We start from the raw sequence: 16,150 nt of genomic DNA, 5'->3' as shown, positions 1-16,150 counted from the left end.
CCATTGAGAGTAATATTGGCTGTTGGTTTTGCATAAATGCCTTTTATTATGCTGTCTATTTAAAACCAATTATGTGCATTTTAGAATGATAGTAAAGCAGTTCTTTGGTGTCCAGTGAATATAGCTCTTACCTAAGAGTCTTCAATAATACATTCAAAAGGTTCTATATATTGCTTACTATCTTCCAGTAAACTGACTAGGTTTACATATGTCATTGTTTCAGAGATCAGGATGAAATTTTGACTCACTCAGGTTAGTAATTCTGATTTTATGTGTTTTATATATTTGATTTTAACATAATATTTTGTTTTGAGAAGTTCAGCAGTTTAAGATTGGAAAGCATATTTAATCAGTAGAATATTTTAGTTGAATTCACCGTGTATGTGTCTATTTATGGAATGTCTTTTGGCATTTTATAGAGGCTAACAATACTTTACGAGTTAACTGCATCTGACTCATAGTGACCCTGTGTGCGTCAGAGGGGACCATGCTCCACAAGGTTTTGAATAGCTGATTTTTCAGAGGTAGATCACTGGGACTTTCTTTTCAGGTGTCTCTGGGTGGACTTGAACTGCCAACCTTTTAGTTAGCAGTTGAGTGTACTAACCATTTGTGCCTCCCAGGTACTCTGTTAACTGCATTACCAGTAGGTTTTTCATTTATACCCATCACCTTCCCCTTGTTCCACATAGGTTAGGTTCCTAACAAACAATAGAATAGCAACCTGCAATTCACACAGCTTTTTCTTTTTGTTTCCTTCCATCTTTGCAATGACACTGTGAAACTATAGGTCAGATGTTCACGTCCAAGGTCATAGAGCTCACTAGGTTACATCTTTTTTATTTTGCTTGTGATGTATGATTTTATTATCCATTTTTATCCTCCTGTGCTTAGCACATTTCCTCTGCGCATGGAAATTATGAATCAAATCATTTCTTTCTCAAAAACGTCTAATTTTTTACTGCATTGTTTGCAGTAAAATCAATTTGAAGGCTAGAAGTCTGCAGAAGTTTTTCTATTAAATGTTTATGCTGCATGAATCTTAGTATAGTTTTTTTTTTGAGGAAATGCTTTTCAGGAGCTACAATGACTTTAAAAATGTCTTGAAAAGGTGTGACAAATGAGAGCCCACATTTGGGAAACTGCATTCTTTATTGATATTGTACTTGGTTTGATAGCATTAGTCTCGTCATATTTGAAAACTTAGACTCAAGGTTCCCCATCTATCTTTTTAAAGGTGACTGATTCTATAAAATTACATCAAGAAACTTTATTCAGTTGTTAAGAAAATGTATTGCAAGGAATGCAGATTACATTTAAATTTGATAAGCAGCACAAAGAATGATCCTTGTGAGTTCGCACAGGTAAGGCCACACTGAATCTCAGCTTCTCAGTTTTGCCAGCCCATCAGCCACCAGAGAACCCACAGAGCTTGGCTACCTGGTCTCTTGGCAGTGCCAGTGACACATGTGAGTATATGCACGCATCTGAGCTGTTATGCTGACCTGTGGTGAGGCAGAATGTTCTATTGGCCCTTATTCACATGGAGTGTTGCTCACCACGGTGGAAGTGAATAGAAAGCAGGGCCTGTCCCAGAGGTGATGATGCTAGTCATTTCAAGGCCTATTCTATTTTTGAGGGATTATAAAAAAAGTAAAATAGAGGCATGCCCATCGTTGGTCCTAATTTACAATGTACTTGATTGGCTTGATGTAAAATGAAGTGAGAATAGTGGTCTGTATAAATAGCCCTTTTGGTGTTCTGCTCTGATATATAGTTTTAGATTGTGCTATGGTTACTTACTAACTAAATACATACATACATACATACAAAGCCGCTGCCAGTGAGTCGATTCCCACTCAGAATGATCTTATAGGATAGGGTAGAATTGCCCCCATAGCTTTTCTAAGGTTGTAAATCTTTATGAAAGCAGACTGCCTCCTCTTTCTCCACAGAGGGCCTGGTGGGTTCAAACTGCTGACCTTTTGGTTAACAGACAAATACTTTAACCCCTGTACCACCAGAGCTCCTATTTTCCCATGTTTTGTGTTTTCACACATGCTTATAGCAATGTTATACTCATGAAAAAGTGCACATTCAGTTCTGGGGCAAGGCTGGCTCTGAAAGATGTGACTGAAACCACCTACATTCTTATGCCTGCTTTTCAAATTTTGCTGGTGGTAGTTAATTTTATACTTTATAATTTTCATTAAAATTTCATGTTTTCTTTTTAAACTCTTACCAGATGCTTGGCTTCATGACATTGTTAGGTAAATGTGGTGGTAATTTTGCCTCCTAGTGGTGCTATCTTAGCGAGAAGAGCCTCTATCTTTTAACAGTTGCTGGTATTGACAAATTGTAGTATTTGCAAATAACAGATAAACAACACCCTGCATGTACATGCTATTTTCTAATTAACCTGGGGAAAGGATTTAGGGTTAGTGTTTAAAAATGATGTGAACTTCATAATTAGTGTTTTAGTTGGCTTTTCTCTATAAGGTATTTTTAAATAACTGTGAACTGATACAGTGATTCCCACATTGCTTTGGGGGAAAAACATAAATTCATAATAAATTTAAATGAGCCTTAATATTTCTGTAGCACTTGCCATTTTATAAAACTCTTTCATATCCATCATCAGGTTCTAAATTAAATTAGTGTTCTAGCTAAATACGTGCTGCGAGGGGTATACAGGAATATAATGTGATCTCTTGCAATGCACGGTACATCCAATTTTAGCACTCATCTTCCTAAAACCCATCATTGACTTTTAGTGAATTTAGAGCATAATCTGAATTCCTTCACTTATCCCATAAGACCCTTGATAATCTCACCTCATTTTCCCTCCAACCTCATCTTCTGCCGTACTTTACCTCACTCATTCTGCTCTGGCCAGATTGACTCTCTCTAAGTTCTATGAACCACTGGCACACTTTCTCACCTTCTACCTGGAATACTTATTGCTCTATTATTTATTTATTTATTTGCATAGCTGGCTTCCATCAGTCAGTTGTTGTTGTTGTTATGTGCCGTTGAGTTGGACCTGACTCATAGCGACCCCTCCTTGGGTTTCCGAGGCGGTATCACTACGGCAGTAGATTGCCCCATCTTCCTTCCGAGGAGTGGCTGGTGGGCTTGAACCACCAGCCTTCTGGTTAGCAGTCAAGTGTTTTAGGCAGTACGCTACCAGAGCTCTCCCATCAGTCAGTTACCTGCTATTAATGTAATTTCCTAAGAGAAAGTGCTTCCCACCCAGTCCGTCATAGCACTATGTTGGTTTCCTTCTCAAAATTAATTTCAGTTTATGTATTAACTGTGTAGTTTCTTGCTTGTTTTCAGCCTGCCTCTGCTAAGTCAGGGACACTGTCTTTATGGTTCATCATTGTGTTGGATACCTTGCCTACACACTTTGCTATGGAACAAAGAAGAAAAGATCATGTGGGTCCATAAACAGTGACTCATTCAGCAAATGTTTAATGACCCCTTACAAAATTAGGATGCCACTACTGATGAAAGCTAAAGAAGGAAACAATGATCTTGCCCTAAAGCATCTCTTTTGTTGTTGGTAGTTGCTTCCACTCTTCACAGCCTTACAGATGAGTATACTGTTGATTAAGAAAATAGGGAAAACTTAACACAGATCAGGATCTTGTGTGAAGAAGTGCTGATGTCTATTATCTTTCTGTCTGTACCGTTGGTCAATCATTTCTCCCTGTAAGAGGAGAGCAGAGCTTTCATTGATGCAGCCTCCTGCATTTTCCACTGGCTCTGAAGCATCCAGCTCTTGCAAATGAGACCAATGACAGATTTCAATAGTTTACAGTTCCCATTACAAATTATTTAGCTATTTATTTATGAATCCATTCATGATATTTTATGGATGAAAGTGGTGGTGTATGTAGGATTTAGAATTTTTACAATCTGACATACACAAACACACATGTAATATTTAAACACTAAATCTATAAATAGGCTGCATCAAAATTTAAAGATAGGCTTTGATGAATTCCCATATGTAGCCTAAAAGGATCATAAAATTTTGTTAGTGTTTTTGAAATAATGATGCGTTCCACACCTATCACATTAGCCCTGACTGTAGTATCTACATCTTGTGGCTTACAAAAAATTTCTGTGAATGGTACAGTTAAAGGATGTGTGTGTGTGTGTGTGTGTGTGTGTGTGATGCCTGCTTTTCCACATCCAAATACAGATAAACTCTATTCTCTTTGGCCATGCCAGTGTGTCTTGCTACCAGATGGCACTGACAGGTGTTTCTGAACAGGCTGACTAGTGATGCTCGTCCACTGCTGCTCAGAATGTTCTCTGAGAGAAGATAATCCTGATTCCTAGGGCTAACTTGGACTGTGTGTGGGGGACTGTGGTTACAATGTTTAATGTTGTTTCTTTTCAGGTCAGATATGGAATAATTTCCCTAGTGCTCGCTGTTCCTAGGGACATGGCATAGAAATTGGTTTCAGAGCCTTCCCTTTCCAATGATTCACCCCTATATATCAGCTACCATTTTTCTTTTCTTCTTCTTTTTTTTAAAACTATAAACCACAGAGTGCTTAATTATATTCCCTTTACCTACCTGGTAGTGGGCTTCTGGTTAACCTTCTTAGGATCCTAGATAGAATAGACATAAAGGTAATTTTCCAGCAATTTTCTGGAAGAGAGCTATGGAAGAGAAAAAACAAAAATAAAAACAAAATTATTCTTTAATGAGACATTCTAGTACATGAAGTACATGATGTCAATAATTTTGTTGATTTTGTTACATGTGAAATGTAATAAACATCCATTCTCAAAAATTGGTTGTGATCATTATAAACTATTCTGACCACCAGCTTCTTATAAATGAACTCTATGCCATAAAGACTCTTTAATCCATAATGGAGCTCTGGTGGTGCTGTGGTTAAAGTATTGGCCTGCTAACCAAAAGGTCAGCAATTTGAACTCACCAGCTGCTTATACATGGGAAAGGTAAGGCAGTCTGCTTCCTATGGGGCAGTTCTACTCTGTCCTATAGGGTCAGTATGAGTTGGAATTGACTTGATTACAGTGGGTTTGGTTTTTTGATTTGTTCTGTAATACCAATTTTGCAAAAATACTAAGATTCTGCCGTAGAGGAAAAACTTAATTTTTGGTGGTTAATTTTTTGAGTGCTTCCCCAGATATGAAGAGGAAAACTCTGATCAGTTCTTTGTATGCTTGTTTTATATGATTAGGTTTTGCTTAGTATTCAGAAGGACCAGGGGTCCATTAGCACACACTATGGTTTTATCTTTTTTCAAAAATAATGGGCTTTTCATACCCTTGTTTACAAACATAATTAAAACTAGGCTTTTATACAGAGGAATTTAATTTCTAATAGAATGTTGATTAACTGAAGTGTTTTTAAATTTTTCCTTAAAGTCTTACAGAGCACTTGTAGAAATTTAAGATTATTTCTAAGAGAAAATAATGATAGAACAACTAACATTTGCCAAGTAGAAACCAGAGATTAGAAAATATTTAAGTGCTCTAGCTGTGCTGAAGCGGTAGCCACTAGGCACATACAGCTGTTTAAATTTGCATTAATTAAAATTAAATTAAATTAGATATTCGTTTCTTCATTTGTACTAACCATATTTCATGTGGTCGGTTGTCATGTATAGCTAGTGGCTATCATATTGGACAGCACAGATACAGAACATATATATCATTGTAGCCACCACTCATCTGTCAGTTTGTCATATTGTGGTGGCTTGTGTTTTGCTGTAAGGCTGAAGACTATGTCACAGACACTTCAAACTAAGCATGTTTACTCATAGTGGACAGGTTTTAGTGGGGCTTGCAGACTAAGACAGACTGGGAAGAAGGAAGAGGCCGTGCACTTCTCAAAAAATTGGCCAATGAAAACCTTAAGAATAGCAGTGAAACATTGTCTGATATATTACTGCATACTTTTGAATAGCCCTGAAATATTGTCTGATATAGTGCTGAAGATGAGCTCCTGAGGTCAGAAGTTACTCAAAATTTGACAAGGGAAGAGCTGCCTCCTCAAAGCAGTTGATCTTTATGACTTGGATGGAGTTAAGCTTTCTGGACTTTCATTTGCTGATGAGGCATGACTGAAAATGGAATGACTCAATCATCCATTAATAATTGGAACATGGAATGTATGAAGTATGAATGTAGGGAAATTGGAAGTTATCAAAAATGAAATGGAATGTATAAAGACCAATATCCTAGGCTTTAGTCAGCTGAAATGGACTGGTATTGACCATTTTGAATCAGACAGTTACATGATCTACTATGCCAGGAATGACAAATTGAAGAGGAATGGTGTCGCATTCATTGGTCACAAAGAATGCTTCAAAATCTATCTATCCTGAAGTACAATGCTGTCAGTTATAGAATAATATCCATATGCCTATGAGGAAGACCAGTTAACACTACTATTATTCAGATTTACACGCCAATCACTAAAGCCAAAGATGAAGAAATTGAAGGTATTTCCCAACTTCTGCAGTCTGAAATTGACCAGACATGCAACCAAGATGTATTGATTGTTATTGGTGATTGGACTGTGAAAGTTGGAAACAAGGAAGAATTATCTGTAGTTGGAAAATACAACCTTGGTGATAGAAATGAAGTCAGAGATCTAATGATAGAATTTTGCAAGACCAACACCTTAATCATTACAAATATCTTTTTCCAATAACATAAACGGCAGTTATACATGTGGACCTCACCTGATGGAGTACACAGCAATCAGATTGACTACATCTGTGGAAAGAAGTGACAGAGAAGCTCAATGCTATCAGTCAAAACAAGGCCAGGAGCTGATGGTGGAACAGACCATTAATTGCTCATATGCAAGTTGAAGTTGAAGCTGAAGAAAATTAAAACAAATCCATGAGAGCCAAAATACAATCTTGAATATATCCCACCTGGATTTAGAAATCATCTGAAGAACAGATTTGATGCATTGAATACCATTGACTGTAAACCAAATGAGTTGTAGGATGACATCAAGAACATCATGCATGAATTAAAGCAAAAGGTGATTAAAGAAACAGGAAAAAAAGAATATGGATATCAGAAGAGACTCTGAAACATGCTCTTGAATGGAGAGTAGCTAAAGTGAATGGAAGCAATTACAAGATAAAAGAGCTGAACAGAAGATTTGAAAGGGCAGCTTGAAAAAACAAAATAGAATATTATAATGGAATATGCAAAGACATGGAGTTAGAAAACCAAAAGGGAAGAACATGCTCAGCATTTCTCAAGCTGAAATAACTGAAGTAAAAATTCAAGTCTCCAGTTGCAATAAAATCTGAAGGGAGATGGAGCAATCTACTTCCGTAGTGATACTGCCTCGGAAACCCAAGCAGGGGTCGCTATGAGTCGGGTCCGACTTGACGGCACATAACAACAACAAAAACAAATGAGTAAAATAGCATAGTGCCTAAAGGCACTTAACTGTGAACCAGAAGGCTGGCAGTTCAAGCCCACCAGCCACTCATCAGTAGGAAGGTTGGGCAATCTACTTTAGTAGTGATACCACCTTGGAAACCGAAGGAGGGGTTGCTATGAATCGGGTCCAATTCCACAGCACTTAACAACAACAACATGGGCAAAATATTGAATGATACGGGAAACATCAAAAGAAGATGGATGGAATACACGGTGTCACTGTTCAAAAAAGAACTTTTTCAGGTTGTTCTATTTCAGGAGGTAGCATATGATCAAGAACCAACGGTAATGAAAGAAGAAGTCGAAGCTGCACTGAAGGAATTGGTGAAAAACAAGGCTTCAGGAATTGACAGAATATCCACTGAGATGTTTCAACAAATGGGTGCAGCACTGGAGGTGCTTACTTGTTTATGCCAAGACATTTGGAAGACAGCTACCTGGCCAACTGACTGGAGGAGATTGATATTTGTGCCCATTGTAAAGAAAGGTGATCCAACAGAATGTGGAAATTATTGAACAATATCATTACTATCACATGCAAATAAAATTTTACTGAAAATAGTTCAAAAAGGGTTACAGCATTATATTACAAGGAACTTCCCGAAATGAAAGCTGGATTCAGAAGAGGACATGGAACGAGAGATATCATTGCTGATGTCAGATGGATCTTGGCTGAAGACAAAGAATACTAGGAAGATGTTTACATGCGTTTTACTGACTATTCAAAGACATTTGAATATGTATATCATAAAAAATTATGAATAACAGTGCAAAAAATGGGAATTCCCAGGACACTTAATTATGCTCATGAGGAACCTGTATATAGACTAAGAGAATGTTGCTCAAACAGAACAAGGAGATACTGCATGGATTTGCATCAAGGGGGTATTCTTGTATCCTTTCACCATACTTATTCAATCTGTATGCTGAGCAAATAATCTGAGAGGCTGGACTGTATGAAGTACCTGGCATTAGGATTGGAGGAACGGAACGCTCATTAACAACCTGTCTTATGCAAATGAAACAACCTTGCTTCCTGAAAATGAAGATGACTTTAAGCACTTACTGAGGAAGATCAAAGACTATAGTCTGTGGTATTGATTACAGCTCACCACTAAGTAAACAAACAAGCAAAAATCCTTAAAGCTGAATCAATAAGGAACATCATGACAAATGGAGAAAAGATTGAAGTTTTTAAGAATTTAATTTTACTTGGATATGTAATCAACACCCAAGGAAGCAGCAGTCAAGAAATCAGAGTTGGTATTATACTGGGCAAATCTGCTGTAAAAGGTCTTTTTGAAGTGTTAAAAAGCAAAGATACCACTTTGAAGACTAAAATGCAGGTAACCCAAGCCATGGTATTTTCTATTTTTTTTTTTCTTTGCTTTTATTGTGGTGAAAACATACACAAGATATTTGCCAAAACAACACTTCCACATTTACAGCTCACTAACATTGATAATTTTTCATTGTTGTGCCAAGCCATAGTATTTTCAATAGCTTCATATGCATGTGAAAGGTGGAAAATCATTAAGGAAGATGAGGAAGAGTTGATGCCTTTGAATTATGGTGTTGGGGAAGAATATTGAAAATACCATGGACTACCAGAGGAATGAACAAATCTGTCCTGGTAGACATGCAGCCCTAATGCTGCTTGGAGGCGAAAATGACCAGAATTCATCTCACTTACTCTTGTCATGTAGTCAGAAGACATCATTCCTTGAAAAGGGATATCATGCTTGGTAAATTAGAGACTCAGTGAAAAACGGGAAGGCCCACAACAGGATGAATTGACACAGTGACTGCAGTGATTGCCTGAAGTATACCAAGGATTGTGAGTATGGCACATGACTGAGCAATGTTCGGTTTTGTTGTATATAGGCTCACTGTGAGTCACAGTCAACGCAACAGCATCTAACAACAGCATCTTATCATTGCATCAAGTTCTATTGGACAGCCCTGCTGAAATCTTTTCCTGGTTAGAGTGCAGTGGGAAAGATGGGATCAGAGGCAGAGGTAGACTAGGGAAAGCCAGAAAAGCAAGAACAATCATGAAAGACATTTTGCCATCTTTTTTAGTGTGCAAAATTGGAATGGGAGGCCATCATTGTTCTGTGATAGAAAGCACAGTAACCTTTTCTCCTGCCATACACTTAGTAGAATTAAATGTTTGAAAAAAATCTTAAAAGTTATTTACTCCAACTAACAAATTAATGTTGGAACTGTTTATTTTTTGTATTTTTGTTTATATGGAGTAAGTAAGTTCCCTATCTAAGAAGGAATAAAAATGAGCAATGGATGAGCTAATCATGTTTGAATTACATGTAGAGAAACTTTTAAATTGTTATAAATTACTATCTGTAATAAATTATTTGATAATAAATTTTCAATATTGGACCCATATGCAAGCATTCAAAAATGTTTTCTATGATGTCATGGGAGACTAAATGTCTTTCTAACCTTAAATCATAATATGGTTAACCAATAAATTAGTATCAGGACAAAAGCATTAGATTAAAAATGAATCCTAAAATATTTTTTTAAATACATATGTAATATTTTACATGATTTTAGCAAATAATTTAAAATCATGATTATACCCATTTATATTTTAGCTCCCCTTATTTGTCACATATATGCCTTCTTTGCTTGACAAATGATAAGATCAACAGAGCTATATGATTCCTGAGTTCTTGTCGGACACACGTTTTACTAAGGCTAAAACAAATCACATGTAATCTAGTCAAAAACACATCATTAATTATTATTATTATGGTTCTAAGCAGTGTTAGCCCAAAGGATGTAGAAACCTATATTCAGTGAAATAGTAACAGGCTGTTTTAGGTAGATACAGAGGGGCCCAGGAAAGTTTGATGAGATGCTTATGATCATTAAATATTAAAGTTATTTAATAGTAATACAAATAAGATCCATGAATCCATTTTTTTAAACTAAGAATGGTAAGTCTGTAGACTAATGCATAAGTGTTATATGTAATATTTGTAGAATTACAAAGCCAAAGAGAGCCTTACCAGTACCAGTTGTCCTTGAGTTGGTTCCATGGTGACTCTGTGTGTCAGAGTAGAACTGTGCTCCATAGGGCTTTCAGTGGCTTGCAGTTGATGTTTTTCAGATGTAAACTGCCAACCCTTTCTTCATAGGTGTCTTTGGGTGGTCTTGAAGAGCCAGCTTTCCAGTTTCAGCCAACAGTATAAACTGTACCACCTGTTGTTGTGGTTAACTTAGTAAACTAAGTTATTGCTAAAGATTTTTTGGACTCCCTAGGTGATACAAGGGAGCTCCGGTAGCATAGAACCTAAGGCATTTGACTGCTAACCAGAAGGCTGGTGGTTCAAACCCGCCAGCCACTCCTTGGAAGGAAGATTTGGGTGATCTACTTCCATAGAGATACTGCCTTGGAAACCCAAGGAGGAGGTGCTATGAGTTGAATCCAACTCGACGGCAGTGAGTTTGGTTTGGTTTGGAGTGTATATATATATATGCATACACACACACACACACACACGTATAATGGTTTTGTTTCTATCAAGTAGACTTTAATTTTTTACAAAATCATACTGTCCATTTTTAATGTTTAACAGCTTATAATTTCCGTGTTGTTTAGAATATATGTCAGTGTTGTATATACCAATCAATCTCAAGCTTGTCTTAATGTTATGAACCAATAAGGAAGTGTTTATTGCTATAGTGGATAAGTAATAGGATAGGAACAAACCTGAAGAGCAGCTGAATTGAGGTCAACTTCTTTGCTGTCTTCTTGGAACTCTGGGACACTAATGTTTGTACCACACCTTATGTTGCAATTCGTTATGATAGTTCTCTATGCTTTTAACAGTAAGGTTGTGGGCTCCTGAAATCCTGAATCCTAAGAAACTCTGCATCCACAGTGCCTAGCACAGAGTTTAGGGCAGGGTACTTACCATGTGTATTGATCAATAGATAAATCAGTGAATGATCATGATCTTCTACCATAAAAGATTTTATTTTGTTGGTATTTATAAAGACAGAAGTTCACATAAAAGTTTCTCTAAGTTGTAAAATACTTTTTTTTTTCTCTTTTTCTAACAGAAAAGAAAATTTTGACAAAATCGGTTTTTGATGAGAAAAACTTACATAATTTTGATTCTCTAAAATTTTAAATCCCTTTGAGGATGGAGTTTAAGCTGATTCTCTGGATATTGGGAGGTAGGGGATGAGGACAATGGGCTGTAATATAGAAGTGGGCACAATAAAACAAAACTTAGTTCACAGGAGCCAATTGAGGAGATTATGCAGATTTGGGAGATACTCTGAAGCTTTAAGTAAATACAGCCTAGCATGCAGGAACCTAAACTTTAACCAGTGTTACAGGGGCATCAAGCTCATCAAAACCAAACCAACTGGATGAGCAGAACCTGGAGGTGAAAGAACTTCAGGGAAGAAATATTTTTTAATTTTTTCACTGTAGAAAGAGTTTATCCATTGCTGTTGAGCTGCTTTGACTCAGCAACTCATCAGGACAGAGTAGAACTGCCCTGTAGGGCTTCCCAGCCTGTGCAGGCTGTGCAAGCAGTTGGTGGGTTTGAACTACCGACCCTTTGATTAGCAGCCAAGTGTCACCAGGGCACCTTGTGGGAATAGTTTAGCAGCATAAAATAGTAGAAAAAACACAGGTTTAGGAAATGGCAGAGTAGTTCAAATTCTGACTCCATCACTTGATAGATCAGTGAATTTGGTTCAGTTACTCCACCACTTTGTCACAGTGAAAATGCTGATGTTCTTTTAAAATTTCTTTTATTATCTCTGTTTTGTCAATGGCAAAAACAACACTAAGGATTCCAACAAATATATTGAACATCATCTTAGGAAAAATGAGTCTGCAAAACTGCACTTTTGTAGAATTAACTTTATAAGTAATACTTTTCCATGTTTGGGCCATCACAATTTTTTTTGCCAAAAACATATACTCATGTCCAGAACTAATTATGTACATAAATAAGTATCAAATATACATAAATAGATAAATAAACAGATGAATACATAAAAATAAATTAATATTAAAAATGAATATTTTCCTATAGGCATCCAAATGTGAGCACAGGCATACCTCAGAAATATTGTGTGTTAATTCCAGACCAGTGCAATAGAGTGAATATTGCAATATAGCTGGTTATCAGAATGTTTTTGCTTTCCTAGTGCATATAAAATTTATGTTTACAGTATACTGTGTTCCATTATGTGTATAATAGCATTATGGAGTGTTTGAAATATTGTGAGACTTATCAAAGTGTGACACAGAGATATAAAGTGAATACATGCTGTATAAAAAATAGAGCCGATAGACTTGCTCATTGCAGGGTTGTAACAAACCTTCAATTCGTGGAGAAATAGAGCAGTGTTTGAAAAGTGCAATAAAACAAGGTATGCCTGTATGTGAAAATGTGCTAACTAAATTTATAATCAGAGTGATAGCATATGCTGAAAAAAAAATCAAGTCACAGATTTAAGATGTAAAGGCAGTTACTTACATTTGGGTCAAACTTCAAAAGAAAATTAAAATATTACTCCTTTTGGAATTCATTCCTCAGGGTTCTTATGGAGAGAAGTTGCTTCTTCCTGTTTTGGACTCCTGTGAGCACTTGATGGAGCAGCGTGTATGTTAGTGAGGGATTGCTCTGCTTGTTGCTGTTGTTGTGTGCTGTCAACTTGATTATGACTCGTCGCAACCCTATAGGAGAAAGGAAAACTGCCCCATAGGTTATCCTAGGCTTAAACTTTTACTGCTGCAGATCCACAGGACTTTTCTTCTGTGGAGGGCTGGTGGGTTTGAACTACCGACCTTTAGATTAGAAGCTGAGCTGTTGACCACTGCATTCCTAAGGTTTCTTTGCTGTTGCCTAAGTCCCCTAATTATGAAAGAGGATGGTTGTCACAGGCTACTGTGAAGGACCACTGAAACCCTGTCCCCGGTCCTCCCTGACAAAGATGTCAGTGGCCCTTGGGGAGTAGAGTTTAACTCATAACTGAACCAATTCGAACTTTACCATAAATGTATAAAGTTTCTCGTCTCAGGACCAGGGCTCTGAACTAGTTCATTCCAGTTTGACCCTTATGGAGAATACCCCAGATATACTGAATCATAACCAGGGATATTATTAAAATGTGAATTCTGATTCAATATATCTAGGATGAAAATACAGGTTCTCAGCATAGACGTCAACTGGAATGAACTTGTTCAAAGGCCTGCTTAGGATGTAGTGCAAGAAATATTCCAATGTGAAATGATAACTTAAATCTTAGTTTAAAACAGTGTATTTGTTACTTAGAAACAATATGAATAACTGTAGTATGGGCTTGATTGTGAATTTGATTTTCCACCATGTATATTTTACAAAGAATAGAGGTTAATAGCATGGCCTTTAGAGTCAGACAGGCTGTGTTCAAACCTGTTCTGTTCTTTCCGAGCTGCATGACCTTCATCAAGTTCTTCACCTCTTTGTGCTTCAGTTTTTTCAACTATAAAATAGGTATAGTGATAGGTTTCTCTAATAGGGTTATTGAGAGCATTGTTGTTGTTGTTGTTATGTGCCATCAAGTCGGACCCAACTCATAGAGACCCTTCCTTGGGTTTCCGAGGCAGTATCACTACAGAAGTAGATTGTCCCATCTTTCTTCTGAGGAGTGGCTGGTGGGTTTGAACCACCAGCCTTCTGGTTAGCAGTCAAGTGCTTTAGGCACTGTGCTACCAGAGCTCCCATTGAGAGCATTACAGAAGATAATTTATATAAGCTAGCAACAAAGTGAGCATTTTATAGAGATTAGATTTATTGGCCCCAGTTATTCCTGTGTGTTACAAGACAAACTCAACATTAAATCTTTAAAGGGTAACAAATGTTGTCTATGTATAGACCATTGTTCCACAGGGTGAACAACAAAGACTTCCCAGCAGAAGTTGTACACCAAAAACTGTATTTGGCACTTTAGGTCAGGACCATGACAGGACATGAGTGGCTATGAACAGGACTGTAGGTGCTTCATCAATAATTGGTTAAGCTCAGAAAGCATGCTTCCTGCTTAAGCCCTCCATGATTAAGGTAAGTCTCAACAGCAGATTCACCAGCAGTTTAAGCCCACCTGTTGCTTTCAAGTAAATTTTTACTCATTGTGACCCTATAGGACAGAGTAGGACCACTCCATATGATTTCAAAGTTATAAATTTTTACAGAACCTGATTGCCACGTATTTCTTCCTTGGAGTGGTGGGTGGGTTCAAACTACTGGCCTTTTGGTTAGTAGCTGAGTGCTTAACCATTGTGTTAAGGAGAATCCTTTTAAATACCATACTTGTGATTTTTATTATTCATAGCAATATATTCCTCTGTGGTAACTAATAATGAAGAATGGATAGATGAAAGATGATAAAGAATATGTGCATAGATGTAGAAGTTATTTGGAGAACAAAGTTTCAATGACCTACAGATGTGGGTTCAAGTGCCAAGATTACACATTCTTTTCTGTGCAATTATGGCCATTTTGGCTTCAGTTTATTCATTTGGAAGATGGAGATAATAATAATATCCACCTCATTAGGTGGTTTTGATGACTGAGGGTGATAAACCATGTTATTCCCATTATACAATGACAATGATGGAAGAATGGCTCATGAAATAGAGGAGGAAGAAGAAATACTGTGATCAGATAGCCACTGGGTCCCTCTCAATGTCACTAATAGTCATTCAACTGGAAATTTTGGGGAGAAGGCAGAAAGCAGATGAGATTAATACTTTTTCCCTCATCAATAGTTATTTTATATAAATTCACTGCTTCTTAATGTTGTAATTTGAATAGAAAGTAATGACTTAAAAAAAATGATCACTTCCAATCATCCTAAGTTCACTGGAATATATTTGTCCATTTTATTTGCTCTTATAGATAATGGGATGAATTGTATCAGCCCAATTTCCTTTGTGACTTTTTAGGATTATTTCCTGTGGGGAGTGTTACAGTATGGGAAACACTTATGATGTTCCTTACTGAAGTATTTTTATAAACTCTGAGGTTGACTATATTTCTGGAACATATATGCAGTCAAGAATGTCAGTTATCCACAGATGGAAGAAGCTAGTTCATGGAGAATGATTAATTTCTTGAGTCCGTAGAATCACTTACCCAAAACCAAACCCACTGCCACTGAGTCTATTCCAACTCATAGCAACCCTAGGGAAAGAATAACTTCCCCGTAGGGTTTCCATGGTTGTAAATCTTTAAAGAAGCAGATTGCCTCATCTTTCTCCTGTGGAACAGCTGGTGGGTTCAAAATATAGACATTTTTGTTAGCAGCTGAATGCTTTAACCATTGTGCCACCACAGCTCCTTATAGAACCAATAAATATAAATAAAATAAGTTACAAGTATACGTTATTCATAAGGATTTGGTCAGCCATATTCATGGGTGCCAGGTGATTTCAGATCTGTTTAAACATACAGCAACTTATTCTAGATTTACATATCTAAAAAATGAACGCATCAGGAGGCAATTCAATATACATATAGAAATAATGCATATTTATATTTATATAAGCTTGAAGTTGAAGTCAATTAAAACAAGTCCAAGAGAGCCAAAATATGATCTTGAATATATCCCTCCTGAATTTAGAGACCATCTAAAGAATAGATTTGATGCATTG

This window comes from Orycteropus afer, unplaced genomic scaffold (assembly GCF_000298275.1).
Source record: "Orycteropus afer afer isolate SDZICR_OR568_19922 unplaced genomic scaffold, OryAfe1.0 scaffold00190, whole genome shotgun sequence".
Classification (NCBI taxonomy): Eukaryota; Metazoa; Chordata; class Mammalia; order Tubulidentata; family Orycteropodidae; genus Orycteropus; species Orycteropus afer.
This window is presented reverse-complemented; position numbering follows the sequence as displayed.